Source organism: Grus americana, chromosome 13 (genome assembly GCF_028858705.1).
Source record: "Grus americana isolate bGruAme1 chromosome 13, bGruAme1.mat, whole genome shotgun sequence".
Lineage (NCBI taxonomy): Eukaryota > Metazoa > Chordata > Aves > Gruiformes > Gruidae > Grus > Grus americana.
The window spans coordinates 16534062-16558540 of record NC_072864.1 but is presented as its reverse complement, the minus strand read 5'-3'; the positions used below and the strand labels follow the sequence as shown (position 1 = coordinate 16558540).

Genomic DNA, 24479 nt, shown 5'->3' with positions numbered 1-24479 from the left:
TCGCACTTTGGTATTCTTTCTGTAGGTTTTCTCTGAGATACAGAGAGTCCACAAACACAAACTCAACAACTAGCCCTAGTCAGAAACCTCACAGATTTACTTTTCCCTTCTTTGAAGTATAATATTGGCCTGTCACCATCTAATGTTTCTCCATGGATTTCAATGTATCACAGTTAAAGTAGAGCTTTAAACTTTTGCTGACAGCTGATTACAACAACCAAACTTCTTTTCAGCGTATCTGTTGTTAATTGCACTGTCCAGCTTCCTGGTCCTGTCACTTACTGTCACCATCCCTTAGCCCAATATTTGATGTTCAGGCCATATCTTGGTCTTGTTGATTATTTTGGAAAACCATTTCTGAAAGACACTCTGTCCTGTCCCGTCTGCAGCATAAACGCTTTTCCAGATTCTCATCATCCTCTGTTGCTTATTGCATACTAAACTTTGCTTGAAATATAGTATTGCTTCACTTGCATATAATCGGAAACCTTTTGCAAAGCCCGTTTACCTAGACTATTTCTTTCCTTTCTCCTTTGTTTTTCTTTCATTAGCTCTATCACACTTGTAGTAAAATACTTGTTTGCATGTTCGCTCTTTCCTTTCCCATTGTCTGTCATTCTCCTCTCAATATTAAGACATCATACGCCTCACAAATCTTGATGAGTGACCAGTCTCCACCTCCCACTTGCTACTTTTTCCTAAAAGCATTTTTTTTTTCTATCAGTCTCCCTTATGCTTACAAGGAGCTTGCCATGAACATTTGTGAAGGTAATACGTTGTCCTGGTTTCGGCTGAGATAGAGTTAATTTTCTTCCTAGTAGCCAGTATAGTGCTGTGTTTTGAATTTGGTATGAGACATCATTGTTGTCTTTCAAAGCCCTACTAAAATTTCTCTTTGGCCATAGGTCCAAAAATTCACGATCAAGCTCCCAACTTGAAATCTTGCCAAAGTCAAGTTTACTATATATGAGTATTTTATTTCTTGTCTTTCTAATCAATATTGTTTTCAGGTTTTTCCTTTTGTACTCTTCAATCTGTCTGTATCTTTTTTTAGACTTGAGTTGTAAGTTATTTGGGGTGAAGACTGTCTTTTTCAGTGTTTGCACAGTACCAAACACAATAGCACTGTAGCAATATAAGTAATTAAGACAATAATAGTAAAGTTGTAACTTCTGCACCAGAAATAGCTGTGAGATGGTCTTGTGTAATTAATATAGTCAAACTAAACTTGAGGGGAAAAAAAGTAATTTATTTCTGTTCAAATATTAATTATTTAGGGAATCTGACTTCCATAGTAGAGCCTGAGACTTAATACCAGTTTCAGATGTGACAACACAAAACACAGCTTCTGGACTGGGCCAGCAATGTGCTTTTTAAGACTGATAAATTATGGAGTTGCATCCATTTTCCAGCTAATGTAGATGAAGTGTAAATACACAATGATAACTGAAATGCATCCCTTTACAGTATTGTAAATGGGGAGGTGGAAAGACCCTCGATATTTTAAGGGCCAAAGAGAATCACGGGAGCAGCTTTAAAGATTAATTCCTTGTGTCTAGTTTAAAACAAGATTAAATTAGCTTGTGTGAGCTGCTGTTAGCAGATGCACTATTACATTATGCATGATTCTTGACTGCTCGTAGCATGAACAAACTGCACAGTGTTCCATTAGTGATTTTCAATGCCGTGCTAAGCTTTAAGTCACATAGACAGGCCATTGTATTGGGTTTACTTTGTGGATGTGTTTTCCAGGCAATTTCACAACCTACCTGATCACTGTTATTGATTGACTGGGTTTGAAATGGATAAAAGAATTAACCTGTGTAAGGGTAGCAGAATGGGGTATATACAGTATCCTATATACTTAGGAAAATCAATAGTACCCTAATATAGAAAATTTAACCAGACAAGGCAAGACTGTCTTCCCACCTGCATCAATCCTCATGCTCTCCCCGGTGTAAAACATTATACTAATACTATATGTATATGCTTATGTTCTTTTAATGTGTTTTTTCCTTTCACAATTCTCTTCGTACTATCCTCTGTAACCTTGTGGATGTACTTGTATGTACACTGTAAAACAAACTTAGGAATGCCTGAATGGGCAAATTTTTCTCCTCTCATGCCCACTATGGAAGAGAGATACACAAATAGCTACACAGATCTACAAACTTATGTTTCATCTTTCAAGGTGTAGACACGTTCCTATTTTTTGTCACTTGTACTCTGACTGACCATCTTCTAGTCCCTCTGACAATCCTGTAAATGTCTGCTTTGACATTCATTGTGTCTTGTCCTACACCATTATCTTTCATTCACGTGTTAGACCTCAGCAATCTCCTACTTATGACATTTTCCCACCCTTTTTAACTTTATATGAGGAAGAGATGCATGCACACACATTCTCGGTGCCTTTATTGCATCACACCTACTTTTCATGCTTGCCAGATAAACAGTACTGCTTTTTGTATTTGAGTTAATCTTCCCAATACTGGCTAATGAAATATTTGTTACTGAAAATTTAACAAGCCCAAGATTGTAAAACAAATATTTTTCTGGAAAAACCCCCGATGTTATGGCTCTTCGATATCTTTACCAGAAATACTACTGAAGCCATCATCAGAGTTGTTATTTATCCTTAAAACTCAGATAGTGAGTTTTTATATTTTACTTTTGTCATACAACTAGGTTCAGGAAATACAATTTAGTACAGCTTCAGTTGTATTATGCTTGTTGTCCAACACCAAGAGAACGTTAAACATACCAAACCTCTGGCCTTCTGGGAATTCCTGCCGCCTTGGCCAATTCCTTTTCCTTCTTGGCTAACTTTCCCTATTCACAACCTCCTCTAAAGGAAAAGCCACCCAGAATGGCATTTCTGTCTCTTCTTTCAAGAATCCCAGGAGACTTCAGGAAGAAAAAAGTAAGAAGCAACAGTGCTGCTTAGGCTGTGCTTATCCCACAAGATGGGAGAGAAAAAGATAAAGGGGCCCTGCAATGCAGTTTTAGAATGTTCTTCCAGCCTACTACTTCCAGGATGAGATTTTAACAGAATCAATTCATATTTTTATATGAATTTAAACTGCAAGTGTCTTTTTTTTTTCTTGTAAAAGTTAGAAATCTCAAATTTTTGTTCTGTTTTGGAATTAATATTGCTTTGAAACATTTCCTGGAATATGCAATAAATTAAACAGTGCACTGCATTAGGAGGTTGATTACAAGGAACAATATATGGTCAGGTGGTGCAGATATTGTCTTTTGCACAGAGTTGTGCCTGAACTCACAGTCTCTCTCTTTGCAAATATTCTGTTGTATAATTTTGCAGTGATATTGTCCACAGCCTATAGATATTTTATTTTCTGTAGCTGTGTAAGCCAGCAGCTTGGAGCTTGGAAATTCTTTACTAATTTCAGCACTGATGGTCAATCCTGCTATGCCCTTATTCTCTGTAGACTTTCCCTGTAAAATGGGTGTTAGAGTGGTTGCTCACTGAGCTAATGTTGTGTTAGCTAATGGCTTTAATATGAACTAATAAAATTACACAAAACTGGTAACATTTCTTGGAGGTAAAATTGATTGCAGAAGTTACTACATGGCTTCAAAATGCTATTATTATTGTTTAAAGAAACCAATAATTCAAGACCTGTTTTTCACTCAAGCCAAGGGACATAGAAATTAGAAAAAACAAATCAATCACATGGCTTTATATATGAACTCTTTCTGCTCAAATCTTTGCCCAGACAGAATCAGCTTGGGTGGTAAGGTCAGCAGGGTGACAGAGCTGGCTAGCGGTGTCACTGCTTTACTAATGCAGGCTGTCCAAGCACTGTGGAACTGTCGCCAAATCCCAGCGTGATGACAACAGTACTAACAGAGGAGTTAGCAATATGCAGAGGAATACTGCTAACAGAAAAAATAAGCTTCCCTCAAATGCTAATGTTGCTAAAAGGGAAAACAATATTCTAGTTCAGTGGACATTTAAGAGGGACCTGTGCAATTTCTAAGCAGTCAATGTAAACAAATATTCCCACAGAAAGCAAATACTTTGTAAAAAACTCACTATCCACATAAGCAGTTTCAGAGCAATGTAGTAGATACTGAATCAAAGACCACTGGAGTTCTTTATTGCTGGGGGAGAAAAAGGTCCAAATATTGCTTGGCAAATTACTGTTTGCTAGGGGCACTATTACTGGTTGACACAATCATTGGTCAGCAAATTGGTCACATTATCGGTTAGTAAATTTGAGAGTGCAGAATTATTTATTGGTAAATTAGAGATGGCAGAATTATTGGTTGGTAAGAAAAGAATTGCAGTGATTGGTTAGCAAATTAGAGATGCTTGGTTTTGTCTGTGGATAAATCAAGGTTGGTCAGATATTGGAGGCCAAATTAAAGATGGCCATATTATTTATGGTTGCTGTGGTGAATGTTGAAATCCTGCTTTTTGTGTTACAAGCAAGTAAACACTGGGAGGGTTTGCTGGTGTCGTCGTGTGTCGTGTTGTGTCCCCCGCCCCCCCGCCCCCCAATTTAAATTTACATTTACAGTTCACAGTTGAAGAATTTCTCTGGGTATTAATACAGAAGTAAACATATACATATATTTTTACTCTCAATTTTTAATGGAACTATGTGTTAACTGAATTCCTGCAGAGTGCCAGGGACTTCTGAAATTGTTTGTATGAAGTGAATATTAAAGAAAGGTGTTAGATTGCCAAACCTAAAAACTGAAGCCTTTGCAATTCCAGCATTAAGCTGATCCAGTGCAGGCAGTACAAGCTACTCCTCACTAGTCCATAGTCAGATGGCAACAGGAGGAGCTGGTGATGTGAATCCCTTTCCTGAGAGGCTGCCTTGCTGTTGGTTTAGAGCTGTAGCCCTGCTTTGTCTGTGAACTGAGATCAGCAAGGATATGGGGCAGTAGTGTCTTCAATGCAGTAATTTCTATGAGATATGAGGATTTCTCTGGGCAATGGCCTCCATGTACTTAGCCTCTTGCACAAAAGCTATACCGCCGTGACAGTGTCAGTATCCAAGCACTGTTACCATGTAGTGATAGTTTTTTGCTGGAGACCTGCTGCTGAAATCACCATATTCTTGCTAGACAACAGTGAAAGCAGTATTTTTAATCTCATTGATATCAGAAATGACACAAGCTTTCTATTGAAATAGAGTACTGCAGTGGAAACTGTTTTCTGGTATTTTCACATTCTCAGTTATCTCCAGTTTTTCTGCTTTCTTTCCCGTTGTATGCAGAATTGCTACTGAAAAGCAATCCTACTTTTGTATACTGTATTAGAGCAATTCTGAACAAAAAGTGTGTTTCTGTATCATTCTAGAACACTGTAAGAAAAAATCTTTTCACTAGACAAACTTTGCAAACAATGCACAGAACACAATGGTTAAACAATTAAATCATTTTAGATTTTAACAATGCTGAAAACAATAATAGAATGCTTGTTAAGAAAAGTCCATGGCTGTTTATATAGCTGTTCAATTCTACAATGGAGACTGATGCTAATTAATCAGATTTACTTTTCCAAAGGGACACTTCATAATGCTTTTGACAATAATACAGATGGAGTCAGGGAGGATGTATTTTAAAACTTTGGGAAAGTCTTAAATTTTCAAACATTAAAATTTGCTTTTTATATGAACTCCTATAACAACAGTGCCCCTACCTTTCTTGTCTACTAATTCTGCCAAAAATTATGTGTTTATTTGGAAACAGTAAAGTATGTATGACATTTTTAAGACACAGCTAGGGATGAATTTTGCAAAAGTGAAGGGGGTGGTGAAAAGGAATTTTTATCCTGCTCAAGTAGCAACACAATCACAAGATATCTGGATTGAGATAACATATACTGCTCATTTTTTGGTAATTTCACTGAATCAAAAAGTTAGGACTTGGAATACACCAGAGCATTTCAGTAACACAATGATTGTTCAGTGTTGACTTCAGCTTAAACTGCTCATCTGGAAAGTTTTAGCTGAAACCATCAGAATTAATTAGAGATGGTTTAACTAGTTCAGAAAAACATAATTTTAGGGCTCCCCCCTTACCCTGGGTAGTTGCCTGCATGATCTGCTCTCCAAAAATAATAATCCTATCGGTGCCAACCACATTCTGCTCTCAGTTCTCAAGATCAAGTAGGCTCACACTGTAAGGCATCTCAGCCTGGATGCATACTTTAGGGGTTTTACGGTGGTGATTTGTTTCGGCCCATTACAGACCTTTGGATCTGTAGTCAGACTTTCTCAAAATCTGGGATATTGAACTGGGACAAATTGTCTTCAGTCGCTATTCAAAGGCAGCATGAGATTGGAAATGCAAATGAGCAAAACCCAACAGCAATAGTGAAATGGAGAAGCAAAGATGGTATGGAAATAAAATAGGACTTGTGGATGGCATTTTTTTCTTCCCAACAGAACCTAATAACTTCTAACAGAAAACAGCTTAATGCAGGAAGGTAGAGGCAGACCATTAACCTTTCATTAGAAAAGACCAGAGTTTGGGTCTACCCCTATTTCAAATACAGATAAGCATAGGATTTTACAAGAAATCATTGGTTGTAGTTTCAGATGTTAAATAATATTTAGAGGTAGGTTGATTCCTCAAGCTATTTATCTGATGAGTTCTTTCCAAGCTTACTGAGGAAACTGGGATAAATCATTCTACTTGGGCTAAGTGGGTCTACCTCTCTTTCCAACTTTTTATAACAGACAAAATCATACTTTTTAATTATTATTCTCAGGTTAGTATCAGCAATAGTATAAGTCTGCCACTCTTTATTAATACAATTAGTAAAAAGCGTAATGGTGGGAGTCTTTACAAAATGTAAAGCTTGAAATTAAAATCTTGACAACTTGTATGCAGGAAATTTTCGTTCTGACTGTAATATTCTGAATTTCCATTTTGCTGGTATTCACTGAGCACAGCATAAACTGAGAAATCTGGTTTTAGACATAAGTATTCCTAACCAAATCTGCACCTCTATGTTTAGATTAGATAGGTCATGTGATATTGCTTGTGTCCTTTGACTAAAGAAATTATATAATTACCTGTATTTGAAACTTCTCTGTGCTAAATGTCAATTTTACTTTTTACAGTTCTCAATTTGTACATTGTTGACTGATTTACATCATATAACTAATAAAACACTAGAAATACAACACTTCATTTATATCACCAACCAACATTGTACAAAATTCTTTCTTTGCAAGCATCTGCCATTTGTAATTAAAAATTGTTGGCAATTCAAGGATTATATTTCATGTATTTTTAGAAAACATTTGAGAATTTTCAAAATGATTGTAAGACATTTCAGAAAATGAAAAAGTGGGGTTCACTGAAGAGTATATTGTTCTGAATTTGGTCAAATATTTGGCAGTTTTATATATCCATTTAGACCTTTAGATATAAGTTATGTTCCCAGGGTTTTTTTTCTTGCCAGTTGCAAGTCCTACTTTTATAGGAGTACACAAGTCATCATTAAAAATCTGAGTCAACAAATCAAAGCCTACACTATGTTATCATTGCAATAACAGCCAAATAGGTGAAGTTTCAAATCTAAGTGCCTGAGATGATTAAGAAATTTTAACTTCCTCATTTGAATGGAATACCATGAAATGTCTTAGTCTGACATACATACTATGATCATAAAATAATTTATAAAAATAAATGTAAACAGATGTGTATTATTCTTTTTGCCAGTTGCAAATATTTGAAAAGGCTATTCGAATTGTGCTGTGAATAGACTATTCTCCAGTGTAGGAAGAACAAGTTCTTCTCAGGATTCAAATACAATATTTTTCATCTTCACTGTGAAGAGCTTTTTCCTCTTCTTTATAGGAATAAAAGGCCTTTCTGTTCTTTCAGTTGAGTGACCTCTGCCTTTTAGGGGGAAATGGAGTTTCTGCTCCACTCACCCATCGCCACCACCCAGCAAATCTGCAGTTTCTGTGCCTGATCTAGGTGAACAATTGGTACAGGGGATAGGAAGAAAGAAAAGTATGCAAGCACTCGTACATATTTTCCCACAAAAGAAGGCAGGAAGATTGGTGACTATAAGAAAAAGAACTTAAAACATCTCTCAGGTACAAATGGGGACATTTTGTAGTATAGAAATGTGATCAGGAATGAATTTGAAAGCTTACTTGTAAATGGCTTGGGCAGCTTTGCAGTTATGTGCCAAACGCTTTATGCATTCAAATATGCAATATACAGTCTGCAGTATCATTCACAGTCCATTTAGGTGATTTTGTCACACTGCAGTTTGTTAGAATGTCACTAAACTCTCTCAGCAACTCTGGGCACAGAACTTTTGGGTTTGGGGTTTTTTTTTCTTATATTTTCAAATAGCATTCATTAGGTGCTTTCTTCAAGCTTTTCTGGACAGACTTTGATGGGTTTGAATTTTGAAATTGGATACTTGAGGATCTAGGGTGTAGAAACCATGTAATTGAAGGGCTAGTGAAGAGAAGGAATTTTAAGCACAAGGTTGTCCTGGGCAAAATCTAGCCCAGCTGGTTGTGATTCATTTGCAATTGAGGACTTAAATGGCACATGTGAAATAAAGGGCAAGTGTCCACATCGCCGAGACCATTAACGTGGTACACTTGTATTCTCCGTGGTAATAGATAAACAGACTTGAAAGGGACCAAGGTTTGATGATACATAAACAAGTATTCCTTCACATCTAACAAATTCCTTAATGTTAGTTTGTACATACATCCAGTCTGTCATTTAATCTATGGATGTCACTCATTGTTATGAATCTGGCATCCTTCCTAAGTATTGTAGATGTTGTATTTTGGTTATGTTCAAATGCATCTGTCTGCATTAAGTTTTTAAGAAGTTTTAAGATATATATGCACCATTTAAAAATATGCAAATATATTACATTTATCCTTTTTAAAAAATGACTAATGAATAACTTTAGGCAGTGATATACTTATGTTCCTGTAATCTGTGTGTTTTCATTAAATTAAATGTAATTACTTTCATTTTGTAAGGCAATAAGTGAATTAAAGGGAAAGCCTTTGTAGGCTTCTGTTTTTATGATGTCCTAACCTTAAGTAGAAAGAAAGCTGAGCCAACTAGTTGTTCTTGCTTTTATTAAAGTTCCTGTTGGCAGCGCATTGATGGGACACATTAATCTTAGTATTAATACTGAGGAAAAGGGACTTAGAAGCCTAGGATGAATAAATCATTCCAGAGCCCATTTGGATCTGTTGGCACCTTCCCTGTTACATTGTTGCTGGATAAAAAGGCTTCTCTAAGTGTTAAAGGGTTGAGTAACACAATTGGCTTATTGCAAAATTGCCCACAGTAATTTGTGAGTGTTCTGGTTGGGGGTAGGAAGCAATGGGGCAGGATGATTTGAGCACCTGTAGTTGTTCAGAAAATTAACATCCTCTTGAACATTCATGGCAAGCCTATGAGTTGGCACTCTTAAAAGTAAAGATACATTTTCTTCTGTGCCACAATACCCTGTGTAGTCACTTGAGACTGGCTAGTCTTCAGTCAAGCTTTCAGTCAAGCTCTGAGGTATTTTTTGACACTAGAGAGGAACTAGAGTAGTTGAAATGCTTCCTGTTTATGTTACATAGGTCCATCTCCAATCACTTAATTAAAATCTTTGGAGGCTAGGGACTGAGCCACATATTTTTTCAATTCAAAAGGGGGTTATCCATTTATCTTGAAGATTATCTCTGAATATGCTGAAAGACAAAATCCTCAGACTCCAAGAGTAACTTCTTGCTTCAGTTCCTTCATATCTTGCTGTTTTCTGGGCAGCTTTCAGGGTTTTTTTCAGTCTGTTTGTGTCTGGAACATGCTGATCCATTTGTGGTTGGCTCAGAAGCCTCTCCCTGTTCTGTTTCACCAAACTGCCATGCTCTCAAGATCCTCCTCCATAACACAACACAGCCTCAGAAATAGTTTCTGGCTACCAGCTTCCTTGGCCCCTTCCGGATTCAATTCAGTTGCAGCTCTGTGCGTGTTCAATGTAGGATGCAGCCAAAATGTCTCTCTGTATGGTTACTGTGGTGGCCAAGGTGAAGGAGCAGAAGGAAAGACAGGGAACGAGCTGTGCTAGGCAGTGCTATGGAACTGGGAGGTTCACAGCCTTTTCACCACTCATCTCATGTCCCCAGTAAATCAATGACTAGTGTGATTTCTTTTCACTGGCCCCAGGTGGGCTTGCCTGTCCTCTGGAGTATTCTATGCACTTAAAAATTAATGGGGTGGGATTACTCTCTGGGTGGGTTTTTCCTGATTCCCGCAGCTTTTATTGCTGTTACATGAAACAGTGGCTGTAGACATCAGAGGAAGATTGTCATGTAGCTAAACATTTTCAATGGCAGTCAGTGAACAATTATATGCTACAATTTACACTGTCTTCTCTAGTCTGTTCTTTGACTGAAGAAGCACCTATTATTAGCCAGGCAATAATCAAATACTTAAAATAGGCATATAAAAGAAGATTTGGAGAATAATGCATGCTACCATCTAATAAACATTTCACTCCCTCATGAGATGCACTGAAGTGGAGAAATTCAAGCTATATCACTGCATTTTTAACAGACAAAGTTGCTGTTGAGACAGCTATATTTTCTCAATGTATTTTATTCATAAAACAATCTCATTTTATAAACAAAGATCATCTTAATGTAATGGATGTAATGTGCAACAATTCTTTTTCAATAACTTTTAGTTGTTAGATGGCACAAATCGAAGTTAAAAGAATATTGAAACAGAAGAAAATGAAAAACAATGTGAATGTCTCAATACATTTTATTTTCAATGAAATAATAGAATATCACTTTACCAGTTCTAACACAAATGGATCATTTGAAAGCTATCAACATGTACGTGTGCTGTAATAGGTAGAAACATACTTTTTCAAGTTAGCCAGTTGTCAGTGGACTTGGGAAGGAAACACTAGTTTTCACATCCATGTGATCCTTGTAAAGCTGTTGGTTAGCAACAGTTTAAAATCTAAAAACTCAAGCAATGAACAGTATTTGGTAATGCAACACCAACAATAGAAGGGAGAGTACAAGAGTCACTGGGTTACGTTTGTTCACTTCAGAGTGTGAATTTCCCAAGAAAGTAACAATAATTTAGCTCATTTCTTAATCAGGAGGAAAAAATCCCTGTGCTTCTATCTTGATACAGCATCTCATTTTCTACTTCCTTCTACTCCCACTGTCTCTCGCCCAGAGCTGCACTTAAGTACAGTGGCTTGTGCAGTGACCTAATGCTTGGCTCAATTTGTACAGGACAGATTATGAATAACGCAGTATATCTAGTTCTGTTCAAAAGCTTCCAAATGGAGTATATATTAAAATTACTATTTTTAGAAAAACAGTTGAGAAAAAAAAAAACCAAAACAAAAACCCTACACGTTAGCTTAGACTCTTAGAGCTTACCTTCACCAGATGCTGAATTTAAACTTCACTTACTAGTATTTTTGTAGTCTTCTTATATATTTGGGCTTCTGACTTGAGTATTACAATACATAAATTACAGAAATACATAATGTTAATGATTGATATAAAAAGAAAGCTTCTATTAGGTAGAGCACCTGAGTACTACCCATTATGTGTTTACTATTTGGTATTTGGAGATCGTGAAAACTGGTTGTGGGCAGTGGATGATGTTTGTCATTTTGTATTACAGCACATGCTAATCACCTGTCCTTTTTTTTCTTGAGGTGTAAGATGTTATTCTCCATTTCAGGAAATTTCTGCAAGGATGTTCTACTGCAGAGAATTAAAGACTGCCAGTTAGGACATCTACTTTGAAAGCACCCCAAAACCAGACCCACTCCATGAAGCCTGGATCTGTACTGCTGTCTCAGGAAGGTCTGGAGCTTCTGAATTTGAAGAAATAATAAAAACACAGGAGTCCATGCTAGGAGAAAAGCTGTTCTGTACAGCACAATAACCCTGTCAGGAAATAGAAGACAAAGTCCTGCCTGACCTAAAGCTGTGGAAAACCTTGAAATCACAAGAAAAGGTAAGCTCAAACCATATAAGAGAACGTGTCTCAAAACTTTTGATGTTAATAAAAAGAATCTTTAATTATTAAGTGATTTGCAGGTAAATGTTGTTATAATAAAAAAAAATCCCTTTCTGAATTTCTCATTTTGCTTCCTCATCCTCATGATGAGGTCCTCCCAAAGTGCTAGGGAATATACATGCATGCAGTGGACTCAGCACATTGTGTCTCATGTCAGACAAGTTACATGAGCTTGGGTCTCTGTGGAAGGGCCAAGGCTTAATGTAGGCATCTTTTATCTTAGAAGTACGTGATACCTGGTGCTTGGTTCCACTCACTACCAACTGGAAAAGCAGAAGACTGGCTAGTTTGTAATACCAATTATTATTAAATTGCATTGAGGGATTGAGTTTAATTTTACTAGAGCCATTGACTTTATTGGACTTGTTCCAATTTTTTCACTGGCATAACTGCAAGTAGAAGTAGGCCCAATAACTGTCATGTAAAACAAAATCATTCCATCTTGTAAACCATAATGCAGGTTACATGGTAGTTAAATGTGGGCCCAATAAATTCATCTTTCAAATAATGTGTTAAATGGCAACCTTGGATACTTGCGGTCAATTAAAATTTCCTGGCACATTTTCATAGAACAAGGGACGTTTGTTACTAATTGTGTTCAAAAGAAGTTCTGGATAGTATAATTGTATTTTACTTAGCAAAAATTGCCTTTGTGCATATAGTTAGGTAGTTATTCTTCACTCCATCTTTTAGAAAACCCAAACAATTGTGTAGTGATTTTGGTGCAGGTGACAGCTGTGTTATCACCCAGAAGTAGTATGCAGTAGAGTTTCTCTTACTCTGGACCACTGAACTGCAAAGTGTCTTTAAACTCTAGAATTGGAAAAAAAAGAGTAAAGTGTCAAGACTGCTGTTTTAATATTTAGGGACAAATCCTCAGCTAATACAAATTACCACAGATGGGTTGAAACATCATCTTAAGTGATCTGCCTCTCATCTCTTAAAATAATGTACTATTTAATTGGTCATCCCCCTTTGGTTTTATTACTCCTACCTATTTATATAAAATATTTTATGATACTTTGGTCTTAAATAAGAAAACAAGCTACAGGCTATTACATTTTTTCTGATTCTTTCTCCTTGTGTTAGTCCTGAATTTGTCCTAAAGTAACTGAAACGCTTCAGATTAGCTACCATAACAATAAATGTTCTTTGAAAGTACCTGTCTTTCTGCCTGACTCTTTGGGCAATCAAATCTGCATTTAGGACCACCTCGTTTAACACTTAGCTTTTGCCCCTCCCAGATGATGATCTGGATTTTGCCAACCATTTGGAAGGTGGGGTAATGCAACCATGCTAAGGAATTAATGCAGGATTAAAAATGTCTCTAAAGAAGATGCCTTGTATTATAGGCCTCTGATCTATATGTGGAGAGCAATGTGTTCCTTGCATGCCCCGTGGGAAAGCCTATCAAAACTGTGGATATCAGAGATTAATTGAGGAGAGGGTTTGAGGGAAACCATGACAATCAACCCTAATAACTACAGAGGGGCTCATATAAGTATGATACTGTTTCTTTTAGTAGGTTATGTATTACTTTTACATCATCTATAGTCTGTACAACTTCACTCTTTCTACCTGTCAAAATGGTGTGTGCTGGCAGGGAGCAGTGGCACTTATGTCTTACAGCAGCTGATCAGTTCTATGAGAATATGTTGGGAATACTAGCCAAAATGTTTCAGCAAACTCCAGATGCATCCATGGACAGAAGTCTTCATTGCACTCTAATAAACAAAAAAAACAGAAACTGATTTTGCTGGCAGTAAAGTCTGTTGGTAGTTATAAAACATTGTGAACATGTTTGATGCATTGAAAATAGCCAAAGTGCATGTGAAGCAATACCTGAGCATTTAAGTTAAATATATAAGGATATAAGAGTGCTGTGACCAAGACAGAAAATGGAATGTAAACAGAAATAGTAGTTTCAACTTACCAGCTACAGGTCTCCTGAAATATTACATTTTTTGGATTTCAGTTCCACAATACTATATACTTTGCTTCTCCAGTTCAAGTCCATCATAAATTACTTGCATGCTGTGCTGAGATTCCAAAAAAAAAAAAAAATTTAGAAACAGCTGCTGTTGGCTCTGTAGTCTGGCTTCAACTGATTTCCAAACTCAGCCAACAAACACAGTCCTCCTCCACTTGTAGAGCTTCTGGTTTGTCTTGGCCAGGAGATTTGCCGGGATAACCACTGACTGTAATAATTGTAATGGGGTCGTACCGTATTTTCCATCTGTATTTTCCATACAGTTTACCCAGCACTCTTACCCTCTCCAGAGTGAGAGGACTGTGAAAACCTCCTCTTTAAGCTCATTGTATTGTCTTATAGGAGTAAGAGCCAGTGCACATCTGGGGGTGGGGGGAGAAGTAGGGGTCTGTGGCACTTACTTTTTGATGACTGCTACCCTTGCTGCTTAAACTATGCTTCTGTGTGATCAAAAGTCCTTACACTCTTTTGGAAATTTGAATCAAATTCTCTAATTTCTGACTCCAGAGTGGCCCTGAGGCCAAGGAATAGAGGAAATTAATGGGAAAAGAGAAAGATTAAACAGAAAAAGATTAAAAGGCCAAAAAGGAAGGATTCATGCAGGAACATAAGTGTCTCTGACATCAAGATTAACAACGAGATTTGCTCTCCTACATCTCAGATACACACACACACTCCACAATCATCTGCTCAATTTCTACCCAATTGCTACCTGGAGTCATAACTGTGTGAAGTAGAACGCAGCAGTTTTGCCTGTTTGGCTGATGGCTCTTCTCTTTGCCTTCCTTCTTTTCATCCTGCACCCTTTTCCAACAGATTTAAATTGGCTGCATGACTTGGGTTACAGTCTTCTCCCTGTATTCAACTGGTCCCTAAGTATCTACTTTCATTTGCTCTCCACAGCATCCTTGTTTTCTTATTGTTCTGACTTTTGCTGCTTGCTCGTGCTGAGGTTCTGAATTAATTACCCTATCCCTAAATCAGAGGAATCTGCATATCTAGTCAACCTCTTTTTTTCTGATATCAAGATGGCAGAGCTATTAAAAAGCAAAGATCAAAAAGAGTAGATTGGAAGAGCCATGGGCATTTTTAATAGGAGCATGAGAAAGTGAAGAGTTTGTGATGAAAGGGATCGTGGCAATTTAACAGTTTACCTACACAGAAGCAGTGTAAAAAATGGTTTGAATCTCTTCAATAATAAAATCAGGATGTTATCATGGATTGTATTTTCTAAAATGTGAGATAATAGCACAATACAGGAATATTAAACTACAATTAATTATTAATAGAAACAAATAAATACACAGTGAGTTTTAATTGCCAGCTCTATTCTGAATTCATCTTTGTTTAGGTTTTGGAGAGTCTGACTCAGAAACAAGCTCATCCTGTTAGTAATCCATGCTATTTTTAATGACTCAAACTGAGTTTTTTCTAAAAAGTTGTTTTAAAAATCATTTTGATTTCAGCTATCTTTGACTAGATGTGTATCCCAGATATCTGAGCTGTGTGGAAAATGTGTGTGTTCTAATTTACCCAATTTGAAAAGATAACTTGAAGTTTAAGAGATGTTTAGATATTACACTAGTGGCAACAAAAGGAGTGTCTGGAGCCAGCTGGTCAAAAGTACTCTCTTAGTTCAGGGTCTGGTCTTAAAATGAAAATTTTTAATTTTTGAAAACAAAACAACAAAATAAAGCCATTTGATTTTGTTCATCTACCATGGGAAAACGGTAATAAATAAATAAATTGGTATCCATTATGCATTTTCAGATAAAATTAATTTCTGTTTAGACATCTTGGGAAAAGGTGAAACACCCCTATAGAACTACTTTGGTCACTGAAGTGGTCTTTTTATTAAAATTTTACAACCAAACTAATTTGGCAGCTCAGATTCATTTAGACTGTTGGCTTCTTTATTAATTTTTCAGGTTGGAGAAAGAATCAGATACTTCTGTGAATATACTCCTACTATAAGTGTGGGATGGGACCTAATCATGGGGCAAATGGCAGGGTAGGCTCAGGCAGTTAAGTGAAAACCTTGCGAATCATACGGACTCTCCTTGAACAGCCTGATTAAGTGCCACTGCTTTCCCTGGTTTACGTGGGTGTAATGTCAGGAATTGTGGGACAGAAAAGAAATGTAGGAGAGAAGCATATGATTTTGGACTTGGGCAATCCAATCCATGGAAAGAAAGACATCTAGCAGTGGTTTGTTCCTGTCATAAACAAGTTATTTGCTTGTCTTGTATCATTGCTTATTCATTTGGATTATTAACAGCGTTTTTAAAACTATTAAAGCCTTGCCACTCATCTTCAAAACCGCCTCTAGGCATCTTTGATTTGTACGGTTAGCATTTACTCCCTAAGGTCTTATCGACCTTGGCAGTGTTAGAAATCATATTTTCACATGCATGAATTGCCCTTGACTAATTTCTCCAGTACAGTTTGAACATAAATAACCCTCCTTTGGCAGTTGCATTTTTTTACTTTTCACTTCGTTTTTTTTTTTAAGAAACATGGTGTGAATGTGTGTATAGTTACGTGGAATACTGCAAAGTAAACCTGTATCAAAGTTTGGTTAAGAACGTGCTTTATTGTTTTCCTTGAATATGTTAATGCTAGATGGAAGGATTTCTTTTTTTTTTTTTTTAATTGTGAGTTCTTTATTCTAAGCTCCCTTTCAGACCCATACAGTTCACAGTGACTTTTGATGTTCTCCCCCATAGTAGTTATGGATTTCTAAGAACCAGAGTGAAATTAAATTTCTCATTGTGACATGGGTCACATACTCCATAATAGCCCTCCCTATTTAGTTAGCAAACATCAAAAAAGATAAAGGTTCAGGAAGTTCTGGCTTTTGCAAAAATTGACTTCCATTACAAAAAGCATGCCAGGGCCACTGAAAATAATACCAGGCACAGTGTAAGTAGCAATATCAGACAACAGCTCAAGAACGTAACAGAACTTCACTATCAGTACCCAAGCATCAAGAAAATACCTTATGCTGTGTCACCTAGTGGCTTCCAGACTGGAAGCATGGAATATGAGCACTGCACACTGTCGGGGACGGGAGACAGAGCAGTTCCCACATTTGTCATAGGTGTAGGATGTGACCTGCCAAGCTGTGCAGCTTGGCATCAACAGTGAAGATGATAAGGGTTGGAAAGCAAGATTTCTCTGCCCAAATTCAAGCTCTACAGCTGAGCCACGACAGCCTGGTGTGTTAAGGGAAAGCCCAGTATTAGAGAACTCATGAACTGCCATGGGGCTGAATATTGTTAGAAAAATGATGTGATTTTGGTACTTTCTGAGACATGTTCATCATTCTGGTAGAAAGCAGATAACTGTTTTTAATTTACCTGGTGAGGGTAAACTTTACATAACTGTAAATAAACAGAGGATGGTAAGGTGAATCCAACAGCAAATAATTATTATGGAGTAATTCAGCTTTTTGAATCCATACCTATTAATTGCTTGTTAGAAATGTACTGAATAATTTGCCTGGAGTCTCTGATACAATGTATGCAATCATCTGTTTGTAGATACAGTGAATACTTCCTTAGTGATGCAACTGAAAACGCATGAATGTACTACAAGATAGTCTGTCACAGTTCATATAGCATTAGCTGAGGCATAACTCTGTGATGTGTTTTCTACACGTAATCCTTAGCTAGGAATAGGATTTTTCCTTCTCACCTGGAGACATATTTTCAGTTCCTTTTACAATGTTCTCACCAGACATTTTCCTGACCTTTGGCCAAAATTTTATTGACAGCAGTACGAGTTTCATTGTCTAATTATTGAATTGTGTTTGAGATGGAAACAATAGCTTCATTTCCTGACACCGTTTTCAGAAAATCTGGCAGCAGTCCCAGCACTGCCTCACCAGTTAAAACAGGGCTGTGGCCAGGGAATGGAAAAGGATGCACCTTTCACTTCTATCTTCAGTGGTTCTCAGTGTGTTGCATTGCACCCTTGGGAGCAGCACTTAGGAGAATATGGGCCTCAGTGACTTAGCTCTCTGAAAGACAAAGTCATCAAAGTAACTTTCTCAGTGTGTTGAACTAGCACCTGTGTAATACTGGAATTCCTCAAAGAGGTACAGAAGCAATGCTTAATATTAATGACTTGAGTATTTAAAGCACAAAAAGATCCTTTGAACTGGGAGCCCTTAAAAGTTTTCCACTGAGTTTTCATAAGGAGAATCCTCTTTTCCCTCTTCTCACACTGAAGAGATTTTACAAAATATTGCTACCTTTTTTCCTAAATGATATCCTATGGACTTTCTCCTGGATTCCTATCAGTCACTATCATTTCTGCTGATATTATCTTTCAGATCTTTTACTTTATAAAAAGTCTTTTTTGTGACAATTGAATATAAAGAGTAATCTAACAATGAGAGCCCGGAGGCCAAAGTCTTCTCTTATTAATATGCTTGTTACAGAAAAACAACTTTCTATGAAGATTGAAGCTCTAGGTTAAGGGATTGGAACCTGGCTGGGCTTCAGCCTAAAGAGAAATGTCTTCAGCCTAAGAAACAGCTGTTCTACTATAATTTTCACTGTTAGTGCTGTATACAAAGTACTCAAAGGTTATGTGCTCCTTAAAAGGCTTAGCTTTAGCTACCATATTATAAACTATCTAGTGTTTGTTATTTAAGTTGAAGACTGCTGAAAACTCTTGAGAGCTTTTTGTATTAACTGTCTGAAGTACTGTTAGTATGGCATATGTTTTGTTCCTTTTAGAAAAGGCATAGAGTAATAGAAAGTTGGCAGTGGATAATTTTCTAATTATGTGGCATGCTTCCCATTTCACAGGCTCATTGGCAGATTCAGAGAAACAAGAGGATAAACGTAAAACTGATCTTCCATCCGCACAATCACACCTTAGAGGGCCCAAGAGAAAGTTCCAGTCAAATCCATGTTCACTCAGGTAAGGATCTTATAGAACTTTTCATTATAAAATCCTGATAGAATGAATGTTTTAGATAGAGTAAGAAGTTTTGATCACTGTGCTTTATTGAGCAAAATATTTTTAAAACTTCAAGTGTTAAGGATCAGGTCAGGGTGAGAGCAGAGAAGATTGCATCTCTATCTGCAAACAATTGCAATCATTGAGGGGAAACAAAGCCTGAGGGAGGAGGAGCACTAAATATTTTCAGGGACATAAAGATTAGATCACTTTAAATAGGTTGCCTCATCAGTGTTTTGATTCAAGCTAATGTTCTCTACTCTTTTCCTCCATTCTGTTGTTGTGCCTGACTAATAATTTATTACACTGTTGTCAAGGTAGACAAGGTGGCTTTTTCTTGTTTTTTTGTTATTTGGATTCATAGGATAAGATTATTACACAGACTTCCTTATATGCTCAATGTTAGAGCTAATCTCACATTGTTGATGATGTATTCCAAGGAATTCCAACTAAAATTACTCAATATGGTTCAACTGCTAAATATATATATCCATCTCTATAGATTTCTACTCATCACCTTAAGATAAGAAAACATAAAAATCTGAAAGGATTTGCAAAATGAAGCTATATATAATCTTCACCATATTCTGTCACTTCTGTGTATCACAATGATCCACTGCTATTCATCTGCTCTGTATCACTTAACATGTTTGTTCCAAAGGACAACTGACCTAGACTCATATTTGGTCAGAATGCAGTAAGTGAAGATCATTCCTAATTGCAGTGCTACCTAACGACAAAAGGTTGAAACTGACTTTTATTTAAAATATTTACTTATGTGGCACTTTACCTAGATCCTGCCAGAAAGTTACAAATACATACTGTTGTTATATACTACTGATCTGAGAACTGCTATGGGCTCACCCAGTCTCACTCATGGGAGTAATACCCTAATTACTAAATTATTTATTTGGAATTATTTGGACTAATGTAGAAATTATGTGCTGCCAAATATAAACCAGAATCTAGATTTAAAAGAAAACAAGATATCATGACTTAAGGAGTATAGTTTCATCAGATTAATTTTGTTTCATCTCTCCACCTTGGAAGTTATGCTAGTATGAATTTAGATGCCAGCTTTTGGAAGTGACCTGGGAGTGTTCAAAAAAGAGTAATTTAAGCTTAGTGATCCTGGCTTTGCTATAGTCAACACAGAAAAAGAGCACATAAGAGGGTTGGGGAAGCAATTTGGAATGGAGATCTGAACTAGATGATCTGAAACACTGTCTGTACAGTGAAACACTAACTTCACAAGGTTAAACTTAATCTCTGTCTCATATTCAGAGGTACTGCAGAAATTCAGATAGTCTTGCATAGAACCAGCATTAAGTACTCGTCACTTTTCCAAACTGAGTACCAGCTTAGTTGGGCTCCCACAGATGAGACCATCTCAGAATTTGTAGCAAGTAGCAATACAAGTTTCTGCCTAACAATGGTAAGGAAGCATATGCAGGAGTTTTGCAGACTCACATCTTTACGATAGTAGAGGCATGCGCTAGCTTTGATTATATGGAACACCTGTGGTATGGTGAGTTTTGTAGTTGTATACTTGGAACAATACTATTACTCATTTTTATGCTCTCCATCTGAGAATTCTTAACATACATGTCCTCCTAGCCCACATAAGCACACAGAAGGATTGTCAGACTATTTTACAGATGGGAAATTAAGTCATTTGCCTAGAGCTACATAGGAAGTCATAAGATTCAAGAGACTTCCTATCTCCTGTTCCATGCTTTAAATCACAGGACCGTCTTTCCTCCCTAATTTTTTGTTGTCCAAAGTGAGCCACAAAAACAATGTACTTGATTTCTTAGTGGAGAAGATGTCAGAGATATACAATAAAGGGCACATTAACAATCTTTCTGCATGGATCTGTTGGAGCAAGTCCAGGAGGATGATCAGAGCATCATGTGGAGCACTTCTATGAAGACAGGCCAAGAGAGTTGCGGTTGTTCAGCCTGGAGAAGGCTCCAGGGAGACCTTATAGCAGCCTTCAGTACCTAAAGGGACCTACCAGAAAGCTGGAGAAGGGACTGTTTACAAGGGCATGGGGTGACAGGACAAGGGGTCTAATAGCTTTAAACTGAAAGAGGGTAGATTTAGATTGTGTATTAGGAAGAAATTCTTTACTGTGAGGGTGGTGAGGCACTGGAAGAAGTTGCCAAGACACGTTGCCCCCTCCCTGGAAGTGTTCAAGGCCAGGTTGGATGGGGCTTTGAGCAACCTGGTCTAGTGGAGGGTGTCCCTGCCCATGGTAGGGAGTGTTGGAACTAGATGATCTTTAAGGTTTCTTCCAACCCAAACTATTCTATGATTCTATGTGTCTAATTACTCAGGCTCTTGAATATGCATTGCAGAAGTTTTCTCTACCTGTGAATTCATCAGTCTCACTGCTCAGCTTTAATTTCTTTATTTTTTCTTGTTTGATTAATTTGTATTGTTGTAGGATTGGTGGACTCATTGTTCCACTTAAAATAATTGAATGATACCTGAAAATTCTTTGCATGTGGTGTCTATAAATTTACACCTAACAAACCTTGAATGTAATATTTCCAGGACTCCTAAAGAAGAGCAACCCACGCATGCATGTGCAAACACCAGTCTGTTGTAGTGTTTATCACAGTGAAATAGTGGGTTTTTTCATTGAGCTATGTGTTCTGAGCAAGATGCACAAGCGCATAAGGCAGAAGAGCCTAGGGCTGTATTTGATCGCAAGCTTCACACAATCTGACTGGGTCAACGAGTTTTTCCAGACAATTTAGACAATTTTCTCTCTGCAGACAAAATCCCTGGATTTCTCCTTAGTGTTTACCAAGGCAAGCTTCACAAAGTACCTCAGAAGTCTCTCTTTTTTTTTTTCTTTTTTTTTTCTTTTAAAATTGTACCCACCTCCTTCTGATACAAAATAAAAAAATATTGGTATTAATTTAGGACTGATTTACACTTCTACAGATCTATCTTAACATGTTAGATCAGCATGGTCGCTACCACTGTATCTTGTGTTAAAGCAAAATAGGATTAGCTCTCCAGAAGTATATCTGGACTGTCCTGGGGATCACATGTCATCTCTGCTATACGTAACTCCACACAGGGCATGGGAATGCAGGATATGCAGAAGAATGGTTTCCAGCACTATCCGCGAACAGTACAGAAAATATTTTTTTCAGTTGATAGAGACAAGGTGCTGCAATTAAGCCTAGCGACATGACACAGCACTGTTGGAATGGATATCACTTCTTAAACTCTTCTAGAAGTTCACCATCACAGTTCTTGATTAATACCCATTTATGCAGCTGAAGTGTAGTTTGAATTCAGAACTTTCTAGTATTACACTTTTCCATGTTTCTCTGTTTCAGTACTATTTTTTTGAAGTACGTAAATCTGGCCAGAATTTTTGTTGAGGGACTTGGCATTTTGGTACGGAACTATTAAATGTAACGAGGTTTGAAGCACAGTTTGGAAGGCAAACCTAGTTGCAGGCCTGATTTGTACAGTGCATCAATTATTTGTGCATCTGAAGTGAAATAGTACTATGTGTAGAGGTTTTGTGAGGCATAGGACTATATTATATTAGATTTTCCCTTCTTATTGGAATAGTAATATTTTAGTTCTGACGTTTAGGTTGCAAAGTTTCTGAGCCTGAGCACAAGTAAGGCATTGTTGTGATGTTACTAGATTTAGTCAGCAACATCACAATGCAACTGAAAAAAACCCACAAAAACAACCAAACAAAAATAGTTCAACACAGGGCTTCGTTTGTTGGTAAGTGGAGAAATCAACTTAACATTAGAGTCACTGGTGCTATGGTTCATATGACAAAAAGGGAAGTTGTTAAATACTTTATGGTATCCATGAAAACTGATAGTGGATTGCTAGAGGCTAAACTTCTATTCTTAATTTTGGCAGTAGTATTTTGTATGGAAAATTATAGCAATTACTTGAGACATAGTAGAGATCACTGAAAATACTAAATAGAATATTTTTATTTTGTACTTTCAAGTACAGTTAGAAAACAAGTATTTAGGGGTTAATGTTCAGTCATTTAGTATGTCCATATGCTGACAGATAGTGATGTGACTTTAAAATTCCAGAATGCTTCCTTGTGCATTTGAAGAAAGCTAACTGAATATTTTCATTTAGTAGATATTTTCCACTACTTATGCCCCTCCAGCTGTTGCATTTTCAGTTTATTCAATTTTGGTATTATCTCCTGCAGGTTTTCCCTATTCTTCCATGACTTTCAGTGGCATTCATTTCTGTTAAAGTGTCTTGCTAAGTTAAGCCAAGATAAATACTAGCAAAACTGTATCCATTGTAGGAAATTGCACCAGTGTAACTATAAACTGAGATAGTTAAATCAGCACTGTGTGTAAACTTAAGTGCTTTGCTGGATTTTAGTCAAAACACTTTAAAAGTAATGTTAAATTTTGTTTTTGTGCCAGCTGTAGGCCAAACTTAGCCACCTGTATTCATATCGTATGTTTAGCTATGAGTATGCCGCAGGTATGTTCAAAACTTAAGACAAAGGAAAGTCCCACTGAAATAATTTAGAACTTAAGAATATGCATCTGCTTAACCTCTCTCCCAACTCAGGAGGGACTTAAGCATATACTTAGACTTATGTACTAAAGTTTCGTGCTGAATAAGTACCTTTATTTCTTAAAATGGCAATGAAGAAATTCTTATTTGGAACGTAATAGGAAAATTCCTAGAATCAGTCAGCCAAAGATAATTGCTGTTTGGAGGGCTTTGAATGCACACAGTAAGAAAAGTACATTTTATCCAAGGAAAAACATACCACTTTAAATCAGTACAACCTACAAGGCAGTATTATTTTTATTAACACATATGCTGTAATGCTAAAAGTTGTTATACGTTTGACTCAACCCAATAATCACACAATGTAAATGATATTCAAACAGGAGTGTATTGCATTGCAAAGAATAATTAACCTGAAGGTTACTTTACACCATTCTTCAGCACAAAAAGTATAATTTACTCTAAGGTTATGACTCCATTACCTTGCCAGAGTACTTCAAAATAGTTTTGAAAATTCTTTTTTGAAGAGCAAGGCAATAAATTATTGCACAGGACATATTAGCTAGAGCAAAATTCTGCCAGTAGACCTACTTCAAAAGTTATAAACTACACAGTTGACTCTCATTGGGCCGCAAGCACTCCAGCGATTATCCATTTCAGGTCAGTTACTCTAGAGAAGAATTTCACATGTGTACTGCTCAGATGAGTTTCACAGGGTCAGAAAGATTATCAGTCCTATCCTAAATCTCAGAGACTTCCATCCAGTGCCATGCCCTCAGGAATATCTCTTCTTCATCTCATTTTTTAGTGTTTGAACAATTCTGCTTGAGATATTAATTAAGACTGTAGAATCTAATTCACTGCATATTACTAAATATTTTTTACTTTT

At 36.9% G+C, this 24479-nt stretch overlaps 1 long non-coding RNA gene across 4 annotated transcripts in view; it reads left to right on the top strand.

Moving 5' to 3' along the window:
- LOC129212160 (uncharacterized) overlaps positions 1–24479 on the top strand; it is a 192832-nt gene that overhangs the window by 51199 nt on the left and 117154 nt on the right. For all 4 annotated transcript variants that reach the window (XR_008579086.1, XR_008579084.1, XR_008579083.1 and 1 more), the window contains exons 2-3: positions 11746–12024; positions 18895–19009. This is a non-coding gene — a long non-coding RNA (uncharacterized LOC129212160). The remainder of the gene's footprint in view (positions 1–11745; positions 12025–18894; positions 19010–24479) is intronic.